Source organism: Eriocheir sinensis, chromosome 37, assembly GCF_024679095.1.
Source record: "Eriocheir sinensis breed Jianghai 21 chromosome 37, ASM2467909v1, whole genome shotgun sequence".
NCBI classification, from domain to species: domain Eukaryota; kingdom Metazoa; phylum Arthropoda; class Malacostraca; order Decapoda; family Varunidae; genus Eriocheir; species Eriocheir sinensis.
Window position 1 is genome coordinate 5190887 of NC_066545.1, and position 16965 is coordinate 5207851.

General features: G+C 41.0%; 1 long non-coding RNA gene across 1 annotated transcript in view; it reads left to right on the plus strand.

Annotated features, from left to right (window-relative positions):
• Positions 1–16965, plus strand: part of LOC127008123 (uncharacterized) — a 133160-nt gene that overhangs the window by 57590 nt on the left and 58605 nt on the right. The window lies entirely within an intron of this gene.

Here is a 16965-nt window from a genome sequence, read left to right on the forward strand (position 1 = left end):
AGGATAGGTTAGGTTAGGTTTGGTTAGGATAGGCTCGGTCCGGTTTGGTTAGGATAGGTTAGGTCCGGTTTGGTTAGGATAGGTTAGGTCCGGTTTGGTTAGGATAGGTTAGGATTGGTTTGCTTAGGTCTGGTTAGGATAGGTTAGGTCCGGTTTGGTTAGGTTAGATCCGGTTTGGTTAGGATAGGTTAGGTTAGGTTTGGTTAGGATAGGTTAGGTCCGGTATGGTTAGGATAGGTTAGGTCTGGTTTGGTTAGAATTGGTTAGGTCAGGTTTGGTTAGGATTGGTTTGGTTAGGTTTGGTTAGGATAGGTTTGGTTAGGTTTCGTTAGGATAGGTTATGTCAGGTTTGGTTAGGATGGATTAGGTTAGGTTGGGTTAGGATAGGTTAGGTTAGGTTTGGTTAGGATAGGTTAGGTTAGGTTTGGTTAGGATAGGTTAGGGTATGTTTGGTTAGGATGGGTTAGGTCAGGTTTGGTTAGGATGGGTTAGGTCAGGTTTGGTTAGGATAGGTTAGGTTAGCTTTGGTTAGGATAGGTTATGTCAGATTTGGTTAGGATAGGTTGGGTTAGGTTGGGTTAGGATAGGTTAGATTAGGTTTGGTTAGGATAGGTTAGGTTAGGTTGGGTTAGGATAGGCTAGATTAGGTTTGGTTAGGATAGGTTAGGGTATGTTTGATTAGGATAGGTTCGGTTAGGATAGGTTAGGTTAAGTTTGGTTAGGATAGGTTAGATTAGATTTGGTTAGGATAGGTTAAGGTTTGTTTGGTTAGGATAGGTTTGGTTAGATTTGGTGGTTAAGCTATTTATCTGGAAAATGTGAAATCCTTATACTTGAAAGCGACTAATGCTATGAAGACTAGATAGGAAAAGTGTTTGATAGGTTAGGTTAGGTGAGCATGGGAAGTGGCTTGTGTGTGTATGGGAGGAGAGGAGTGTGTGTTAGGACTTAATTGCTTAGGCTCAAGGGTAACCAATGGGTGTGGTAATTGTGTAATGGGCTTTGGAATGGGTAGCGAATGGGTGCGGAGTGATTTCATGCTACTGTGATAGATGCAGTGTAATAATGGGATATAATGTTTTTTTGATGGGTAGCGAATGGGTATGGAAGGATTACACATTATTTTATCCTCATATGTTATGTTGTGAGGTGTGCCGTGATTTACATAATGACTAAACGGTGAAAAGTGTCAGTCAAGGTGTGCCAGGGATGTCAGTGAAGCAACAGATGTGTAAAACCAATTGAAAGTTATGATATGCTGATGAACGACTTTTGAGGGGAATGGGTGGGAGACTACAGTGGAAATACCGTAAAGGGAAATGGTGTGGCATGATCTGGGTGTGGGAGTGATTGTATGGCATGTGAGTACTGCCTAAAATCGTGGTGTGTTTGAGTTATGAGTGTGTGGGATGCGATGGTGATGTGTGTGGTATGGATTAAGAATGAGAGGGAGTGAGGAAGGAAAAAGAACGAAAAGGAGAAGGAAAGGATGAGAAGGGGAAGGAAGGAAGGATGAGAGGAGTGTGGATGCGATATTAAGGGATGTGTGTGGAGTGTAGGAAGAAGGAGTGAGGGAAAGGGAGGAACAAACGAAAGAATGATAAAGGGAAGGAAGGATGGGAGGGAGTGAAGGAAAGAACAAGCAAAATTACGAAGAAAAGAAAACAACGGTAGGAAGGAAGGAAGTGGTGTATGTGGATAGTTTATGGATTAGAATGTGGTATATATTTGGGATGGGAAGGAAAGGAAGAAGGAAGGAAGGAAGGAAGATAGGAAGGAAGATACAAATTAAATAATGAAAAAAAAAGGAAGAAAGGAAAAAGGATGGGAAGAAGGAAGGATGGAAAATGTGCATAAAAATAATAATGGGATGGGAGGACGGAAGGATTTAAGATATGGTGTGTAATAATAATAATGATAATAACAATAATACTAATACTAATACTAACAACAATAACCAAATACCTGAACACATAACTGAGTGGCTTAAGCTTATACCTCCATTCCCATCATAAGCTTTGATGAATATGAATAAAAAATAATAAAAAAAACGTTGAAAAAGAATAAAACACATAAATTGTTAACTAAGGTAAAAATTAATGTATTATCACCATATGGACCCTGTCACCTTCTTTAACATTTTCTCTATCTATCTATCTATCTATCTCTATCTATATCTATTTTCTCCGTTGGGTGGGGGTGGTATGGTCGGACACAGGTGGGTCGAGGTAAGGGCAGGTGAGGGCAGCCAAGGTAATAGGAGTCGCAGGTGTCCTAGGGCGAAGACGAGGAGGCATCAGGTGCGCGCCGCAGTCCATTAGCGAAGGTTGTTTGTGATTTAGTGAGCGTGAAAGGAGATATTTCTGCGAATGGATAGTGCTGGCGGGCGACGGCGGGATGGATGGCGTTATGGGTGAGCCCGTAGAGGAAGAGGAAAAGAGAAAGAAGAAAAGTGACAAAAAAATAGTAACCAAGTGAAGACGACGACGAAAGAGAGGAAGAAAAAGAACCAAAAAGAGCAAGATCGACAAGAGAAACAGTGGGAAGAAGAAATAAAAGAAAGAAAATAAGTTCCTGAAGGTAGTTTGAAACTTTTACCGCCATGAAAGAACTCAAGCATATAAAAATAGAACAAGAAGAAGAAATAATAATAATAATAATAATAATAATAATAATAATAATAATAATAATAATAAGGAAAAGAAGGAAAAGAAGAAAAAGAAAGCTAAAGAAGAAAAAAGCTAAAATAGAAGAAGATAGCTGAAAGGGAAAAAGATCGTTGTATGAAAAGATGAAAGATGAAAAAGGATAAAAGAAGAGAAGAAAACAAAAGGAATAAAAGAAGAAGAAGAAGAAGAAGAAGAGGGAGAAGAAGATGAAGAAAAAGAAAGCTGAAGAAGATAACTGAACGGGAAGAAGATAACTGAGTGAAGAGAAGAAAGATGAAAAAGAAAAAGGAAAAGAAGAAGAGAAGAAAACAAAAGAATTAAATGAAGACGAAGAAAAAGAAGAAGAAAAAGAAGAACAAGAACAAGAACAAAAAGAACAAGAAAGCTGAAGGAGTAGGAGAAGAAAGCTGAAGATAGCTGTATGAAAAGAAGAAAGATGAAGAAGAAAAAAAAAGAAAACGAAGAAGAAGAGGAAGAAATAAAAGAAGGAAAATAATAATAAAAAGGAAAAGAAGAAGAACAAAAACAAGAACAAGAACAAGAAAACTGAAGGAGAAGATGGAAGAGAAGAAGGAGTAAGCTGAAGGAGAAGGTGAAAGCTGAAGAAGATAGCGAAATGAAAAGAAGAAATTTGAAAAAGAAGAAAAAGAAAGAAAGAAAAGGAAGAAGAAGAGGAAGAAATAAAAGGAGAAGGAAAAAAGAAGAAGAAGAAGAAGAAGAAGAAGAAGAAGAAGAAGAAGAAGAGGAAAAAGGAGAAGAAAAAGAAGAAAAATAATAAAAAAACGACGACGATGAAGAAAATTTAACAAAATCAATAAAAAAAAGAACAGCAGTATTATTAGTTATAATAGTAATAGCTATAATAATAATAACAATGATAATAATAATATTAATGGTTATAATAATAATAATAATAATAATAATAATAATAATAATAATAATAATAATAATAGTATGAAGAATAAGAAAGAAAAAAAAAGTTCATCAAGACAGCGTGAAACTTATAGCGCTATGTATGAACTGAGTCATATAAAAATAGATGAAGAAGAAGAAGAAGAAGAAGAAGAAAAAGAAGAAGAAGAAGAAGAAGAAGAAGAAGAAGAAGAAGAAGAAAATAAAGAAAAGTTTTTCAAGAAAGTATGAAGCTTTAAGCAGCAAGAAAAAACTCAAATCAATCAAAAATAAAAGTTGAGGGAAAAGAAAAAGATAATGATACGGCAAAGAGAAAAATAAGTATTTGGACTTGCTATATTTTTGTGTATGTGGATCCAGGAGTGAGTGAGTGAGTGAACGAATGAATGAATGAATAAGGTGAGGAAACCAAAAATAGCTCACGAAGCAGAAGAGGAAAAGAAAAAAAGATAACAGTAATGAAGGCAAAAAAATAAAAAATAAAACGGTTTAACCCAATTATTTATTTTTACATGTGGATCCGGGAGTGAGTGAGCGAGCGAATGGTTGAGTATAAAGTGAGTAATCCAACACCTTCCGAAGCGGATATCTCTTACTTCTGGCCTGTCCCATGCACCTCACCTTGTTACTCAATATGACGTCAGCAGGTGTTTTATAAGGAGCCACTCCAGGACCTGAATCACCGCACCTAATTATACGCCCAGCCAGCACTGTCTCATCATCCGCTTTTCCACGTTCTCCGCCTATGTCTCATTTTTTCCATTCTTTCCTGTGTCCATCCCTCCTTTCGTCATCTTCGTCATCATAAATATTACAATTCTTTTTCTGTAATTTTTTTCCCTCCTCCTATTCCTCTTCCTCCTCTCCGGCCTCTTCCTGATTTAGGTTTGGGTTTGCCGGTGCAGGATCCCGCCACCTGTATTACTCTACCTGTGTGTGTGTGTGTGTGTGTGTGTGTGTGTGTGTGTGTGTGTGTGTGTGTGTTATCTGCTCACATGTAAAACCAATACTTTTTTAGGTGCTGGCTGTAGCGCCGGTAGGCTTTCTTGAGGGGTCTCTTCGACGACCCCAGCCCGTTAGTGGCACAGGCGAGTTTTGATTTTAGTGGCTGACGTGATATATGGCTTTTTTTTTACAGGAAAGGAGCCAGCTCAAGGGCAAAAAAAAACAAACAAAAAAAAAAAACTTGTGGAAAAAAGCCCGCTTATCATTGCCCCTATAAATAAGAGTTAAGAAGAGTGGCCAAAAAAGAGGTCAACTTCAGGAGGAAAGGTGTCCCGATACTCTCCTCTTGAAAGAGTTCAAATCGTAGGCAGGAGGAAATACAGATGAAGGAAGATTGTTCAAGACTTTACCAGCGTGAGGGATGAAAGAGTGAAGATGCTGGTTAACTCTTGCATAAGGAATTTAGACAGCATAGGGATGAGCTTGAGTAGAAAGTCGTGTGCCGCGGGGCCGCGGGAAGGGGGGGAGGCATGCAGTTAGCAAGTTCAGAAGAACAGTCAGCGTGAAAATATCGATAGAAGATAGAAAGTAATGCAACATGGCGGCGGAATTTAAGAGGTATAAGACTATCAGTATGAGGAGGGGAGTTGATGGGACGAAGAGCCTTAGACTCTACTCTGTCCAAGAGAGCTGTGTGAGTGGAGCCCCCCCACACATGAGATACTTACTCCATACGAGGGCGGACAAGTACCTTATATATGGACATCATCAGGGAGGGGGAAAAGAACTGTCGAAGACGATAAAGAACGCCAACCCTCGAGCTAGGAAGCTGATTTAGTGAGAGAGAAGATAAGAGGTTTTCAGTTGAGATTTTGAGTTAAGGACAGACCGAGGATGTTTAATGTAGAATAAGGTGACAAGTGTTTGGAAGGCTGTGTCGGGTTGATAGGTGGAGAAACTATTTTTTTTTTTTTTGCGCCCCCCGGTGCTCCTCTTGACCGAAGTCGCTGAAATTAGGGTTGATTGATGATCTGGACCTCCACTCGGCGATGGTTTGAAAAATCAACGTGTTTCGGTGGGATTCGAACCTTGGCCCACGGGCTCACCACACCCGCACGCCGACCACTCGGCCACCGCCTGCCTTACTAGAGTCTGTTCACTTAAGTCTGACCCAAGCTGACAACATAAACCCAAACGTGTTCGTAAGCACAGTGCAGATTAGCAGAAAGTGCTGCGTGAGATAAACACAAACAGGTTAAAGAAAACTTGGAAGCCATAGCAGTAGCCAATCAGCACTCAGCTTGCAAACACGCTTAGGCTTATGTTGTCAGCTTGGGTCGGACTTAAGTGAACAGACTTTAGTGCTACTACACTACTGTAGTACTACTACTTTTGTTGCTACTCCTACTACTCCTGCTACCCCTACTACCTTGTTTGACTGCCGGATACAGAGGAAAGTGTTATATAGAGGCATTACGGTCACGTTGAAGGAATAGAAAAAAATCGAGGGGATCAGCGTTGTGAAAGGAGTGCGTCAGGCGTGATGGTGGTGGTGTTGGTGGTGGGTGAGGACGGGAGGGTGGCAGAGACGAGATGACGCGGTGAAAGAAGGATGCTGCGTATGGTGAAAGACTGGGCATTGTATGGGGTGGTGTTCTATCTGGAGACGCTGCTGATGCTGCTTTTGATGCTACAGTACTTAATTGTTACTGGGTAAAGAGGTAAAAGGGGCGGGGAAGCGAAGGGAGTCTAGATAGGGTTGTTTATGAATAAAAAATCAATATGAATATTTTATAGACTGACACTCATGCACCACCACCACCACCACCACTACTACTACTACTACTACTACTACTACTACTACTACTACTACTACTACTACTACTACTACTACTACTACTACTACATTTTTTCCGGCCAGGTTATAAGTCTCTTCAATTCCCACTAATACTTACGTCACACCGTTCCTTGAGCAAGCAGAGTACCGTTACCCTTGTGCATATGTATCAGTTCTTGTTACAGTGTTAATGTTTACCGTCTTCATTCATTAGACAGGAAGACAAGAAGAGATAGAAAAGAAGCGAGTGTGTGATATGCATTCTCCTTTCCCCCCCTCCCCTCTTGCGGTTCCCTTCCTGCCTACAAATCCCCTTATTACGCCCCTCCCTGTAACCTTCCCCTCACCTGCTACACCCCTTCTTGAACCCCCCAATCCCGCTATCCCCCTTGCTACACTTCTGCATGCCCCCCACCCCCACCCCCTGTTTCCCCTCTTTATGCATCCCCCCCTTTGCATTTCTTTGCCTGTTTTGTGTTTGGTCGTATGTGTGTGTGTAGTTATGTATTCGATTAGTTTACCTAGTTATTTGTTTGTTATTTATTTTATTACCTATTTTGTGTTGTTTTTGCTTATTGGAGTGTCATCTATTTAGTTATTCTTTACTTTTACTAATCTTTATATCTCTTTTGTCATTTTATATATATTCAACTACTGTTTTTAGCTATTTGCCTTTCTACACATCCTTATACATCTGTCTATCTTTATCTATTTACCTATCCTACGTACGTCTTTATTCGGTAGTTGACTAATTCTTTTACTCACTCTCCATTTCCCTACATCTATCTGTCTATCTATCTATCTATCTACCTATCTATCTATCTACCTATCTATCTATCTACACATCTGTCGCTCTTTCTTTACCTATTTACGTATCCTATTTACTCGTTCATACGATAGTTGTTCATTTACTCACATTCCATTTCCTTGCATCTCTCTCTCTCTCTCTCTCTCTCTCTCTCTCTCTCTCTCTCTCTCTCTCTCTCTCTCTCTCTCTCTCTCTCTCTCTCTCTCTCTCTCTCTCTCTCTCTCTCTCTCTCTCTCTCTCTCTCTCTCTCTCTCTCTCTCTCTCTCTCTTTCTCTGTCTCTTTCACATTCTTTCTCTGTCTCTTTCTCACTCATTCTCTGTCTTTCTATCTTTTTTATTCTCTTTCTCTCTCCTTCACACACACACACACACACACACACACACACACACACACAAACACACACACACACACACACACACACACACACACACACACACACACACACACACACACACACACACCTTTGTTTGCATTCCACTTCCCTCTCTCTCCCCCCGGGCTGTGAGAGAGAGAGAGAGAGAGAGAGAGAGAGAGAGAGAGAGAGAGAGAGAGAGAGAGAGAGAGAGACCCTCGCCCCCCCTTCCTGTGATTACCAGTGCCTTCGAGATGAGGAGGACAGGTGTGTGGAGGCTTGAGGCGACGGGCAGCAGGTGTGAACTCTTATCTCGTTATCGTCTACACGCTTCCCGTACACCTGGCCGAGAGAGAGAGAGAGAGAGAGAGAGAGAGAGAGAGAGAGAGAGAGAGAGACGGACGTTTTGCCTTAGTATTGTGGCACTTAATTATCTCCCAATCTCCCTCATTTTCTATCTTCTCCTCCTCCTCCTCCTCCTTCTAGAAGTGGTTAGCGCAGAGACAATCAACTCCTTCAAGAATCGCATCGATCGCCACTTTGCTGCATCGGGAGTGAACTGAACGTATCCAGGAGTAGATACACAAGTGCTTTAATCCTTCTCTGCAGGCCACTCCAATGGCTAACGGATTGATTAAATCACTGAAAGCAGGCTGCCTGATAGTCCATGTTTCCATGTTTCCTCCTCCTCTTCACCTTTAACTCCTTTGCTCCACTTCATCTCAGGTCGACGCCCCTTTCTCGCATCCTTTTCTCCACCACCACCACCACCACCACAGCCACCACCACCACCACCACCATTGGGCATTAATTAGAGTAGGAACAAAGGCTTTCTGTCGCGGAGGTAGTCAAAGAATTAGCGTCCCTTCCCCCCCCTTACCCCTCCGAAACCCATCATTCTGTCCCTCCCTCCCTCACTCTCCCTGCCCAGGTAAAGTCACGTTCCGCTCACCTGTCCACTGTAATTAATCAACGCGGCCTACCTACCTACTCACCCGCCTAATTCTTACCTTGTCGTGAATCCGAGTTAGTATTAGTGTGCAGCCTTCATGTTTATTTTTTTTCTTAATTCCGTTTTTTTTCCCTGTTCTTATTTGTGTTGTGTTGCATGAGATTCTTTACTGCTATGCTTTTCCCTATTTTCTCTTTTTTTTTTGTTTATAATTTGAATTGGTTATTGAAGGTCTTTTGTTGATTGTGTTTACTTACTTTTTTATGTATTTATGTGTGTTGCTTCGGTTTCACGAAATAGTTTGGTGGTTTAAAAGGAAGTTGCGCTTTTTTTCTTCTTTTATGAACCGTAATAACTTATGATTGTAATTGTGTGTGTGTGTGTGTGTGTGTGTGTGTGTGTGTGTGTGTGTGTGTGTGTGTGTGTGTGTTCATGAACTTGGTATCTATTTATCTGCTTATCTGTCTATCAATCATTTTCCGCCATTATATCAATCTCTATCTTTTTATCTATCTATCTTTCTATCTATCTAATTATCCATCCATTATTATGAGTGCGTACTGCCGCCTTCACCACCACCAGTCACCACCACCTCCTCTACCACCATCACCACCACCAGTCACCACCACCTCCTCTACCACCATCACCACCACAGTCACCACCATCGTCATCACCACCACCACGTCATCACACTGCCAGTCCTACCGGTGTTGTCAGCTTCCTAACATTCGTCACTGCCTCACACACACACACACACACACACACACACACACACACACACACACACACACAAACACAAACACACACGCGCGCTCTGACGTCAAACACCCCTTACGCTTCTCTATGACTGTCCAGCCCATTTTTTTCCCCTTTAAAGGCAAGAAAAGGTTTAAGGCTGAGGTGTTACAAATCACTCGTTTCACCACTTTTATTTCCCTCCTACCTTTTCTTCTTTCCTCCATTTTTTCCCTCTCGCCTCCACCTTATTGCATCGCTCTTTCTTCATCAACCTCTATTCACCCGATTCTTTTTTTTCCCCTCCGTTTATCTTCCATCCATCTCCCTCTATCACGGTTTTCCTTTTTTTCCCTACTACCCGTCGTTTCTTTTTTATACTTCCCGGTTTTTTCCCTATTTTTCCCCGTTTCCTTTTTTTTCTTCCTCCCAGATTTATTTCCTTCTTTTCCCAATATTCCTCCTTTTTACTTTTCCTTCTGTTGTTTCTCTTCTTATTCTTTTCTACTACTTCTTTCCTATTTTCTTCCTTCTACCTTCACTTCTTTCCCTCTTATACATCCCTACTCCTACCTATTATTCTCCTTTTTCTTCTTCCTACCCTTTCCAGTTTCTCGTTCCATCCTTCTTTTCCCTTTTTCAATCCTTCCTTTTTTCTCCCCTATCACCATCCATTCTTCCTCTCCTTTCTTTCTCGTCTTTCCCTTTTTCTTTTCTTCTTTCCTTTCCTTCAGTTTCTCCTCTCTTCCATGACCCCTTCCACACTCTCCCTTCGTCCTTCTTTCCCTTTTTCCGCCATTTCTTTCTTCCTTCCCTCCCATCATTCATCCTTATCGCCCTCCTTTCTTCCCCTCCTTCCTTCTTTCGCGTCTTTCCCTCCTTTCTTCCTTCCCTTTTATCTCGTCTCTACCTCTCCCGCCCCTTTTCCTTCCCCGCTCTCCCTTCTCCTTCCCTCTCCCCCCCCCCCCCCTTCCCTCCTGCTACTCACCTGTCTCGGCACACCTGCTCCCCAGCCTGTCACGCACGGGTTAAAGGACCTCATGACGTCATTCCGCTGCACTCTCTCCCACCCCACACCCACCTGACGCGAGCTCTCTCTCTCTCTCTCTCTCTCTCTCTCTCTCTCTCTCTCTCTCTCTCTCTCTCTCTCTCTCTCTCTCTAAGATTGTTTTTTGTTTTTATAATTTCTCACATTTACTTTCTTTACTTTCCTCAGTGACTTCTCCTCCTCCTCCTCCTCCTCTCTTTCTTCTTTATCATCACTTCTGTTTCCTCTCCAACCCTTTTTACCCACCTCCCTTGTATATCTGTAAGTGTGTGTCTGTGTGTGTGTGTGTGTGTGTGTGTGTGTGTGTGTGTGTGTGTGTGTGTGTGTGTTTAGCGTCATACTGTGACATACTATATCTAGATTTCAGTAAAGCGTTCGACAGGATCCCTCACCACCGGCTGTTGCTAAAATTACAGGCTCACGGCGTAGATGGGAAAGTCTTGAACTGGATCAGGGCGTGGCTTAGAATTAGGAAGCAGAGAGTGCAAATCAGAGGTAAAAAATTTGACTAAGGCTGTGTTACGAGTGGAGTACCACAGCGGTCGGTACTGGGTCCGCTGCTTTTTATCATTTACTTCAGCGATTTGGACACAGGAATCAATAATAATGTCAGTAAGTTCGCAGATGATACAAAGATCTGTAGAGTAATTAAATCAAACTAGGACGCTAGCGTTCTTCTTGATGAGCTAGACAGACTATATGATTGGGCTAGGAAGTGGCAGTTGGAATTCAATGTCGGGAAGTGGATCATTTAAGGAGTAATTCCTACCAACACTCAGAAAATCAGAATACTATAGTATTCTGATTTTCTGAGTGTTGGTAGGAATTACTCCTTAAATGACACTCCTCTAAGCAGGCCTGGGTATCAGAGGGATTTAGGAGTCTTAGCACTAACCTCTATCCTAGGGCTCAATGCATTCAGGCTAGGAATCGTGCAAACAGGGTACTGGGTTTCATATCAAGGAGCGTAAGCAATAGGAGCGCTGAAGTCATCCTCAAGTTTTACTTAGCATTAGTTAGACCTCATCTTGATTTTGCGGTTGAGTTTTGTTCACCCTACTATAGAATGGATATCAAGATGTTAGAATCTGTACCGAGTAGGATGACACAAATGATTCAAGGGGGGTGAAACATAACTTATGAGGATATGACGATAGACAAACATTTAAATCTGCATTCTCTAGAAAGGCGAAGGTCAAGAGGAGACGATTGAAGTTTATAAATGGATGAAGGGCTTTAAAAAGGGGATGTTAATAAGGTTTTTGTTGTGAACGAGCCAGGTAGGACACGTAGCAATGGTTTTAAGTTAAATAAATTCAGATTCAACAAAGGCATAGGCAAGAATTGGTTTACCAGTAGAGTTGTGGATGAGTGGAACAGGCTTGGCAGTCATGTTATCAGTGCCAGTACCATAGATACATTCAAGAAGAGGCTGGATAAATTCATGGATAGTGAGGTAAGGTGGGGTAGGCTTACAGGAGCTGCCTTGTATAGGCCTACCGGACTCCTGCAGACTCCTTACGTTCTTATTTTATGTTCTTATCATTAACTATATATTTTTTTCTTTCACTTTTCTTTGTTGTTGACTGTCTCCCTTTCTTATCGTCGTCAGAGGCTCCACTGATCCTGCTCCTGATCCGCGGCTCATCCCGGCTTACTAATGACCTCCTGATCCCAACTGATCCCAACTTCCTGATAGCGTTCGAACCCCTCGTCGCGTTCTCTCCTGATTGGTCGTGTTCTTTTTCTACTACTATTTCAACTTTTTCTTTGACCGTGTCTTCTTTTTTCTTTTTTTCCTCTTGTTCTTGTTCTTTTTCTTCGTTTTGTTCCTGTTCTTGTTTCTTCTTCTTCTTCATGGTACATTTGTTCTTGTTGTTGATGCTCTTTTTCTTCTTTTTCATCGTCATCGTCTTTATAATGCTGCTGTTTTTGTTATTGTTCTCTTCTTTCTCTTCTTTTTCTTCCTCCCGTGTTCTTGTTCATGTTACTGTTGTTCTTGTTCTTCATATTACTGTTGTTCTTGTTCTTGTTCTTCATGTTACTATTGTTCTTGTTCTTCATATTGCTGTTGTTCTTGTTCTTCATGTTACTGTTGTTCTTGTTCTTCATGTTACTGTTGTTCTTGTTCTTCATGTTACTGTTCTTGTTCTTGTTCTTCATATTGCTGTTGTTCTTGTTCTTCATGTTACTGTTGTTCTTGTTCTTCATGTTACTGTTCTTGTTCTTGTTCTTCATATTGCTGTTGTTCTTGTTCTTCATGTTACTGTTCTTGTTCTTCATGTTACTGTTGTTCTTGTTCTTCATGTTACTGTTGTTCTTGTTCTTCATGTTACTGTTGTTCTTGTTCTTCATGTTACTGTTGTTCTTGTTCTTCATGTTACTGTTGTTCTTGTTCTTCATGTTACTGTTCTTGTTCTTGTTCTTCATGTTATGGTTGTTCTTGTTCATCATGTTACTGTTGTTCTTGTTCATCATGTTACTGTTGTTCTTGTTCATGTTACTGTTGTTCTTGTTCTTCATGTTACTGTTGTTCTTGTTCTTCATGTTACTGTTGTTCTTGTTCTTCATGTTACTGTTCTTGTTCTTCATGTTACTGTTGTTCTTGTTCTTCATGTTACTGTTGTTCTTGTTCTTCATGTTACTGTTCTTGTTCTTCATATTACTGTTGTTCTTGTTCTTCATGTTACTGTTGTTCTTGTTCTTCATATTACTGTTGTTCTTGTTCTTCATGTTACTGTTGTTCTTGTTCTTCATATTACTGTTGTTCTTGTTCATCATGTTACTGTTGTTCTTGTTCTTCATTTTACTGTTGTTCTTGTTCTTCATATTACTGTTGTTCTTGTTCATCATGTTACTGTTGTTCTTGTTCTTCATTTTACTGTTGTTCTTGTCCTTCATGTTACTGTTGTTCTTGTTCTTCATGTTACTGTTGTTCTTGTTCTTCATGTTACTGTTGTTCTTGTTCTTCATGTTACTGTTGTTCTTGTCCTTCATGTTACTGTTGTTCTTGTTCTTCATGTTACTGTTGTTCTTGTTCATCATGTTACTGTTGTTCTTGTTCATCATGTTACTGTTGTTCTTGTTCATCATGTTACTGTTGTTCTTGTTCATCATGTTACTGTTGTTCTTGTTCATCATGTTACTGTTGTTCTTGTCCTTCATGTTACTGTTCTTGTTCTTCATGTTACTGTTGTTCTTGTTCTTCATGTTACTGTTGTTCTTGTTCTTCATGTTACTGTTGTTCTTGTTCTTCATGTTACTGTTGTTCTTGTTCTTCATGTTACTGTTCTTGTTCTTCATATTACTGTTGTTCTTGTTCTTCATGTTATTCTTGCTCTTTTTCTTTTTTCTTCGCCATCTTTGTCGTATTCTTATTGCTGCTTTTTCTTCTCCCTCACCTTTTTCTTTTTCCCTCTTAATTTCTGCTGTTTTCTTTATTTTCAACCCACTAACTACTCGCACAGGCACACACACACACCCTCGGCAGCCTTTTGTTTGCCTCTTTGACGCGACTACCGTGAACTTTTATCAATCTCTTCGTAATCCTCTTAGGCAGCTTTTGTTGTCGTTTCGAATTCTCTCTTTTTTTATCTTCATCGCAATTGCCGTTTTGATGCCTCGCGGCCTTGTTTACTTTCCTTTATAAATTGATACTATAGGAGTCTGCGTCTGTCTGTCCGTAGTGTCTCTCTGTCTGTCTGTCTCTTCTGTCTGTAAGAATGTATAAGAGAGATAAACAGACGGATAGGTAGGTAAGAAATAGAGAGAATTATAGATAGAAGAGTAAAAAGACAGACAAAATAACAATGAGTCTGACTGCCTGCCTTTCTGTGTCTCTGTTTGTGTCTCTGTATGTATGAGAGAGACTAACAGATAAACAAAAGGGGAATCAATGAGGATGAATGAGTGAGCAAGAAATAGGAGAATGAGAGAAAACTGAATTAAAGTGATTGAAAAATAGCAAATAATCTCTCCTCCTGCTTATGTCTTTATGTCTGTTTGTATCTATTGGTAAGAACGTGTGAGAAAGAGACATACCAATAGACAGAAAGGGAATCAAGGAGGATGAATGGGTAGGGAAGAAAAATAAGAAAAGGAGAAAAAAAGAGAAGGATTGAACTGAGTGAAAAGGAAATATAAAAGAATGAGAAGGGAAGATTGGGGAAGGAAGGAAGGTAATAGAAGAGAGGGAGTAAATAGGAGGAGGAGGAGGAGGAGGAGGAGGAGGAGGAACTGTGATGCATGTGTTTGTGGGGGGTGGTTGACTCTTGAGTGTGAGTGAAGGAGGCAGTGGTGGTGGTGGTGGTAATGGAGGTGGATGATGGAGGGAAGGAAGGAAGGAGGAGTGAAGGAGGAGGGAGGCAGAGGGGGGGGGGGGGTTACTGACACACTTCTCACGTGTTTGAGTAACTTCCTGCTTTTTTTTTTTTTTTTGCCTGAGAAAGTAAAAGTTCCCAGCGTCCAGCCAGTAATTCTTGGCGTGAACGAGGAAGGAAAGGAAGGGAAGGAAGGGAAGGAAAGGAAGGGAAGAGGAAGGGGAGTAGGGAAGGGAAAGGAAATGGAATAGAAGAAACGTTAGGGGAAGGGAAGGGAAGGGAAGAGAAGAAGAGATAGAGGAAGGAAAGAAAGGGGAGGAAGGGAAGGAAAGGAAGGGAAGAGGGAGGAAGGAAAGGAAGGGGAGGAAGGGAAGAAAGGGAAGAGGAAGGGGAGTAGGGAAGGGAAAGGAAATGGAAGAGAAGAAACATTAGGGGAAGGGAAGGGAAGGGAAGGGAAGAGAAGAAGAGATGGAGGAAGGAAAGGAAGGGGAGGAAGGGAAGAAAGGGAAGAGGAAGGGGAGTAGGGAAGGGAAAGGAAATGGAAGAGAAGAAACATTAGGGGAAGGGAAGGGAAGGGAAGAGAAGAAGAGATAGAGGAAGGAAAGAAATGGGAGGAAGGGAAGAAAGGAAGGAAGGGAAAGGAAATGGAATAGAAGAAACGTTAGGGGAAGGGAAGGGAAGGGAAGAGAAGAAGAGATAGAGGAAGGAAAGAAAGGGGAGGAAGGTAGGGGAAGGAAAAATAGGAAAAGGGAAGGAAATGTAAGAAAAGGAACAGTAGAGGAATGAGAGGGAAGAGAAAAGAAGGGATGGAGGAAGGGGAGGGGGAGGAATGAGGGAAAGGGAAGGAAAGGAAGTGGAGGAGAAGGAATAATAAGGAAAAAAAGGGAAGGGAGGGAAGGGTTATTTACAAGAGGGAATAGAACGAGAAAGGAAAGGAAGGAAGGAAGGGAAGGATATGGAAGAGAATCACCAGTAAGGAAAGGAAAGGGGAGGGTGGGAAGGAAATTAAAGGAGAGGGAATAGGGAGAGGAGTGGAAGGGAAAGGGAAAGGAGAGAAAGGGAGATGGGTAGGATAGGGAAGGGTAGACGATAAGAAATGAATGCAAATAATGGAAAGGAAGAAGAGGGGAGGGGCAGGGAATGTGAGGGAACGGTAGGGAAGGGAAAGGAAGACATAGAGAGAGGAATGGGAGAAAACCGAAAAGGAGGGAGAAGTGAAGAGTAGCAAAAAGAATAGAAGGGAAAGGATAGGAAGAGAAAAATGATAATGGAAACGAAGGAAAAGAAGAAAGTAATTCGGGATGATGGTGAAGAAAATAAAGGAGAAGAAGAAAAATGAAAAGAATGAGGAATGGAAGTGAAGAATAAAGAGAGAGAGAGAGAGAGAGAGAGAGAATGTGACGTAACTGTGGAGATAACAAAATAATTGATAATGACTGATGATGATAGAGGTGATAATAATAGGGAGGAGGAGGAGGAGGAGGAGGAGGAGGAGGAGGAGGAGGATTGCGTGGGAGGTGATGTTGTTGCTTTGTGGTTTTTCCTTTTTCCTTTTCTTTCTTTCTTTCTTTCTTTCTTTCTTCTTCTTCTTTTTCTTCTTCTTCTTCTTCTTCTTCACACACACACACACACACACACACACACACACACACACACACACACACACACACACACACACCTGTCACCAAAACACCTTCGCTCATTTTAAATTACCTCAACTAAACCTAAAGACCATTCAGAGAGAGAGAGAGAGAGAGAGAGAGAGAGAGAGAGAGAGAGAGAGATCAAGTTTTCTACAAGCCTTAATAATTTTTCTATTAGCTCTAACACACCTAATAATTGTCTAATGAACGTCATCGGAAGGTGTTCAATGAGGTGATTAGTTTCCCGCCCTCTCGTCGCGCTCAAATAATACAGGTGAGAGCTGCAATTAATCACGGCAGGTGTTTGGTGGCCGTCTCATCAACCTGTTGCTCGCCCTGAGGTCATCTGAGGCGCGCGCGTGTGTGTGTGTGTGTGTGTGTGTGTGTGTGTGTGTGTGTTTGCATAGGTCATGACTCCTCTTGTCCTTCCTTTCTCTCCCTCCCCCTCTTCCACGCCTCCTCTCCCTCCCACTCTCCCTCTTTCTCTCCCCCCCACCCTTCTCACATGTTGCAAGTGAAGCAGTCTCATTTATCTCGTCTACTCGCTGGGATATGATATGTTGCATTGTTACTACTACTACTATTATTATTATTATTATTATTATTATTGTTGATATTATTATTATTATTATTATTATTATTATTATTATTATTATTATTATTATTATTATTATTATTATTATTATTATTATTATTATTATTATTATTATTATTATTATTATTATTATTATTATTATTATTATT